The 6,000-nt window shown below is 38.4% G+C and overlaps 1 protein-coding gene across 2 annotated transcripts in view; it reads left to right on the top strand.

Moving 5' to 3' along the window:
• PI15 (peptidase inhibitor 15) overlaps positions 1-6,000 on the top strand; it is a 359,005-nt gene that overhangs the window by 12,346 nt on the left and 340,659 nt on the right. The gene's annotated exons all lie outside the window — the stretch shown is intronic.

Here is a 6,000-nt window from a genome sequence, read left to right as displayed (position 1 = left end):
GTTTCCTTTGTTAACTATATAAGTAAACTAGTCTGTGTGGACTTTATTCAGGTTCAGCCTGGAGTTTTAAAAAAGTATGCAATCACCATATTACAGAATGAAATACAGCATACATTGTAGGAGGTGTATGCAAAGTTTGATAGTATACAAGCAGATTGAGTTTTTCCAACATAAGTTTGATAAAAAAATCACTAAAATATCAAATAAACACACAGGTATTTATAATATTTACTGAAGTGTAGAGAGAAAATAAACCAAAACAATAGTACAAACTGTGTGTGCAGTAGTGGTAGGAGGTAAGCAAGATATGGATAGAATTTAGTATGGAGGTTGAAGTGAAATGATTTGGGTGTAGTGAAACAGGAAAGGAAAACAGATAACTGTAAACAGAATAAGGCTTGTGAAAGAGAGAAAAAACTGAAATAAGGATTAACTTATACTTCCGATGAGGAAGCATTTGTATTTTGCATCTTTGTAATAGGTCATTTTAACTTGATGTCTGAATTTGTAGAAGGAATTAATGGATTTTATGCTTGGTTGTTGAGATTCCCAGATTCTAAAGAATAGTATGGAGAAGGCATGTTGCAAGCATGTTAGAAGGTTTGGAGTGGATGGGAGTGTGATCTAAGCTTGTGTTTACAGGTTCTTTTATCAATAATGGCAGGGTAGAAGGTAAATGATTCTAGATTAACTTGGCAGAACACGTGCTTACAAAAAATGTGTTTTTTTATGACAAGCAATGCTATCTTCAGATTCAGGGAACAGCTATGGGGGCATCTTTTGCCCCCATTTATGCCGACCTATATATGGCATACATTGAGGATCACATCATTTATGATGCCACACACAATCTGTATTTACCAGAGATTGATATCTGGCATAGATATTTGGATGATTGCTGGATGGTGTGGAGAGCAGATATTGAATATTTACATGAGTTTGTTCAATATCTAAATGACAACAAATGGGGATTACATTTCACCATCACTTATAATCAACATCAGATTATTTTTCAGGATATTCTAATAACCAGAAATTCTGACAATACATTAAACACTGAAATATACCATAAATTTCCTGAATACAATACTTTGCTCCACGCATCCAGCTTTCATCCAAAACATATAGCCAGAAACTTCCCCAAATCACAGTTTATTAGGGTTAGACGGAATTGTTCTGATTATGACACCTTTCGCCTATACAGCCAAGATTTGACTAACAGGTTTAAAAATAGGGGTTACAGCTCAGGATATGTCTCTACTGCCAATAATTATGCATCACATTTACCCAGGGATGAACTTCTCAAATATAAACATAAACAAGTAACTAAATCTAACATTTTACGTCTCACGACCACTTATGGTAGAAACACTAATAAGTTTATTGATATTATCAAAAACAATTGGAATATTCTTTCAGCGGATCCTACATTGTCTTCCATCATAGCTCCCACTTGCTCCTTTTCTTTCAGGAAGGGCAAGAATTTGGGAGCTTACTTTAATCATTACAAACACCATTCTGATTCCATGCATTTACAGTTGGCACAGACTACTATTACCGGTGATAAGCTGGTTGATAAGCATGCCTTGTGGCCATTGTAACAATTGTAAATATGTACTGAGAACCAAACAATTTTATAGTAGTAATAGTAGTATTGTATTTGACATTAAGTTTTTTGCAAATTGCAATTCTGATTGGATTGTCTACATGACCTGTTGCAGCTGTCATGCTTTTTATGTTGGTCAAACTTCCAGACCCTTTAGGTTAAGAGTCTCGGAACACTTGAGTGATATTAAAGGCAAAATAACCAGTAATGCACTTTACAAACACACACTTAAACACAACACAGCCAAATTTCATTTTTTGATCATTGATAAAATTATTGGTGATCATTCCCTTAAATCTGGTTGGCATAATAAATTAAATATTAAGGAGAAAAAATGGATTGTTAAACTGGGTGGTCTTTTTTATCCTGGACTAAATGAACATCTATGAATAGAAATGAATATTTATGAGATGTCATATTAATATTTATGAGCTGTCCAATCATTTTTTGTTTTCAATTAATTATAAGGTATAATTGACTTCAATTTGTTTCTTATAATATTACACTGATGAAGGCTAGGTGAAATCCAAGCCGAAACCGGTCTGTTTTTTGAAGTTATGATTCAATAAATTTTATTCCACAGCCCCGTGTTGCTGGCTACTTGTTTTTTGGTTCAGTTTTCATCTGCCGTGTAACTCTCTCCGTGCAGGGGAATTGTTTTTGGTTGAACTCAGAAAGGTGCCCATGTGCTTGCAATAAGGGCTGCAATAAAGATTTAGATAAATTTAAAAAGGAGTAAGGAGTGAATGCTGTATTGTGTTATAATATAGATCTATTTTTGTGATTGAAGCTTTTTTGGTTAGCAACTCCAAACTTAAAAAAGTGAAATTAGCCGTTAACATTTCAGACAATGTTCATATTTCTTAAAGCATAATAGTTACTAGGAAAACTGTTGATGGCAAACTACTCAGCACAAAATAATAATTACAGTCATTGCATTCATTCAGTTTTAACATTTAAACTGGATTTTATAACCTACAATAAACACACTAAATAATACTTTTTTAATGTTATATAAACAGCCTTTTATATCTCAGTAACTACTTAAATGATGCACATACTGCCAGCAGCACTTTTCTTTATACAGCTGCAAGCTTTCATATGAGGTTAAGCACTTTTGTCTGTGTCACCTGATTGTTGAGATAATTAGAGAAATATGACAATTATTGAAAAACAAGTAAATATTACACAGATAATATTCAATATCTCTTTGGATGCACCAGACAGGGGCCAAAAATCAATTCTGCTCTGGTTGCCTTCATGTAAGTCTTAAGATAAATCTTCCAATACCTTGTATACGGTATGGTTTTGGAATTGTTAATGTAAATATGAACAAGCAATATTTGACACCTAGAGGCATCAGTAGGCTGTAATGGCAGAAATGCCTGGAGGCATCACTAAGCCATAAAGAGTTGAAGTTTATTATAGCAATATCCCTTGGCTGAGTGTGGGTAATGCTCGATTTACCTACGGTTGAAGTGGTTTGCCCAAGTGACCAAACAAAATCAACTGTGGGTAAATCCAGTATTACCCACACCCAGTAGTGGGTTATTGCTATTATACAATGATATTATTTAAGAAAAATGCTAGTTTTCTTAAATGATGTCCTTGTATAATGAAACAGTTGTGCTCTTCCACATTATCCCTGGTATCCTTGGGCTTTTTTGATGTACTCCGCATGCGTATAGGACTTACTTTACTCAGTACATCAGTGCTCTGTAAAGGAAGCAATGGAGAAAGGAAGATCTCCGGTTTTATTTGTTTTTTGTTTTTATTTTAATTAAAACAATGAAATCTGGAGATTTCAAATGAACAGAAGAGGCAAGAGAGAGAAAATATGAGGACAGTCAGGTATGTTTTTTGTAGTTTTGTATAGCCTATCTGATTATCTTTGTATTTGTCTCTGTCCCTTCTCTCTTGTTCATAGGATCATAGGAGGTTGCTAGGCTAATGACTATAGGGCCCTTACATGCCTAGCCTACCCTTATTTCCATGATCAGCACTTATCACCCCTGTACAAGAGGGACATAGGTGGAACCTCTGTGGTGAACTTATGGTTGCCCATCCAATCATCCAGAATGTGTTTGAAGAGGGCCATTGAGGTGCTCTGCTTGACATGAAGTGGATGTCTGTTCCAAAGGTGTGGTAACCTCTGGGAGACAAATCTGTCCCTCCAACAGGTTCTATTAATGTCACATACAAGGTTAAGGCCATCAGAGTGAGTAACCCATGTACCATTTGACTTATGGATATGCAGCATTTCCAGTAAAGCAGGGTCAAAGATTGCCTTATATTCAAGGCAGAGATCACCTCGGAGTAGCCTGTATGAAACAGGATAAAGTGACAGTGATTTCAGATGGTCTTCATAGGAAAGATGATGAAGACCTTGAATTTTCCTTGTGAGGAACCTTTGTGGTCTCTCCAGTTGCCGCAGGTGTTTGGAAAGGTACATACCAAAAGGGGCATTGCACTCAATTGTTGGCCTGATGAGGGAAGAGTACAGGGAGGTTATAACTTCTTTTTTTCTGGATGCAATGCCCTTACTTATGAGATGAGCAATATAGAATGCCCTTTTTAACACTGTGGAGACATGATGATCAAAGATAAGGTTGCTGTCAACCTGTCTACCCAGTTCTCTCACCCCTGAGTGCACACATAGCGTATTGTTATTGATGTAGTAGTTAGCAGGAACATCACTCTTACCAAAAGGGATGATAATACATTTTTTGCATTGATTTTCAGGCCATAGGTTCATAGGTTGGTACTAGGCTATCAGCACTAGGGCCTATACAAGCCTAGCCATAACAATTCCCTGGCTATTTCTTCCCACAATATTTACTTCCCTGGATCCCTGTCTAGCAGGGTGACTGATGTGATCCCTGGGGTGAATTTCCTATCTTCCATCCAATCATCAAGGTTCCTTTTGAAGAGGGCCAAAGAGGTGCTCTGCTTGACATGTATAGGCAGTCTATTCCAGAGTCTGGGGAGTCTCTGTGTCAGAAAACTATCCCTCCAGCATGTTTTGTTCATTGTGATGACAAGGCTTAGATCCCTGGAGCATGTAGCACTGAGGGATTGGGATTTCTTTAAGTGTAATATGTCCAACAGCTCTAGGTCTGACATGGCCTTGTATATTAAGCAGAGAGTGCCTCTGAGTAGACAATATGCAACAGAGTATAGCTGGAGTTTTTTTATATGGTCAGAATAGGGCATCTGCTTTAGGCCTGTGATTCTTTTAGTGAGGTATTTCTGCAGCCTTTCCAGTTGTTGCAGATGTCTTGAGAGGTACATACCAAATGGGGTGTTGTATTCTTTAATGGGTCTAATGAGGGATGAGTACAGTGGGACAATGACCTCCTTTTTTCTGGATGAAAAGCCCTTAGTAATGAGGTGTGTGACATAGAGGGATTTCCTGGATGTTGTGGTGATGTGGTTATCGAAGGTGAGACCACTGTCTACCTGTGTCCCTAAGTCTCTTATCACACTTTTGATGTTTAGTGCACTGCCACCTGTGTGGTAATTCATGGGTACATATTTTTTTCCCAAAAGGGGATAACTATGCATTTCTTGGCATTGAGCTTGGCATCAAGCATTTGTTTCTGTAAGGCCCTTTTGTAGAATATCCACATCATTTGGGGATTCAATAATGGTTCCCAGTTTGCAGTCATCTGCAAACTTTGTTAGCCAGAGTCCCTTAGTGTTGTCCTGTACTTCAGAGAAGTAGATGCCAAACAAGAGCAGTCCCAGAACTGAATCCTGAGGTACTGCACTTGTCACTTGTCTGGAGCTGGAGCGTGGGTTCTGTCAGTAAGCCAGTTGGCAACCCAAGTGACGTAGGGTTTAATGCCCAGCTTAGTAAGTTTGTCTATGATTCCAGAGTGGGGGATGGTCCTGAAGGCCTTGATGAGGCCCAGATAGGCTGTGTAGCTGCCTTACCCTCATCCACAGCTCTGGAGACTGATTCAAAGAAGTCAATCAGGTTCAGGAGACAAGATTGGCTCTTCACGAACCTAAACTGGGTGGGGTCCACTGTTTGAAGGTTGCCAATGTCTTTGTTTATAAGTTCCATGATAATGCATTCCATGGCTTTGCAGATCAGGCTCATCAGACTGATGGGGCAGTAGTTCCCAGGATCCAAGGTGGATCCCCCCTTGTGGAGTGGGATAACTGCAGCTGTGTGCCACTCAGTGGCATGAAGCCTGAGATGAGGCTATGATTAAACATGACACTTATGTGAGGTGGCAGTTTATTTTGTAGTTCATGTAGTACACAGCCCGGGATGTTGTCTGGTCCCATGAATGCTGTATTCTTAGCTTTGGAGAGTGCGATTTTTACCTGTGTGGCCGTTATTACCTGAATTTGGTACATGACTTTGGCACCAGTCATTTGTTTGT

This window comes from Protopterus annectens, chromosome 3.part0 (genome assembly GCF_019279795.1).
Source record: "Protopterus annectens isolate FY-2018-M chromosome 3.part0, PAN1.0, whole genome shotgun sequence".
Taxonomy (NCBI): domain Eukaryota; kingdom Metazoa; phylum Chordata; order Ceratodontiformes; family Protopteridae; genus Protopterus; species Protopterus annectens.
The sequence above is the reverse complement of the archived record's forward strand: the minus strand, read 5'-3'. Positions and strand labels throughout refer to the sequence as shown.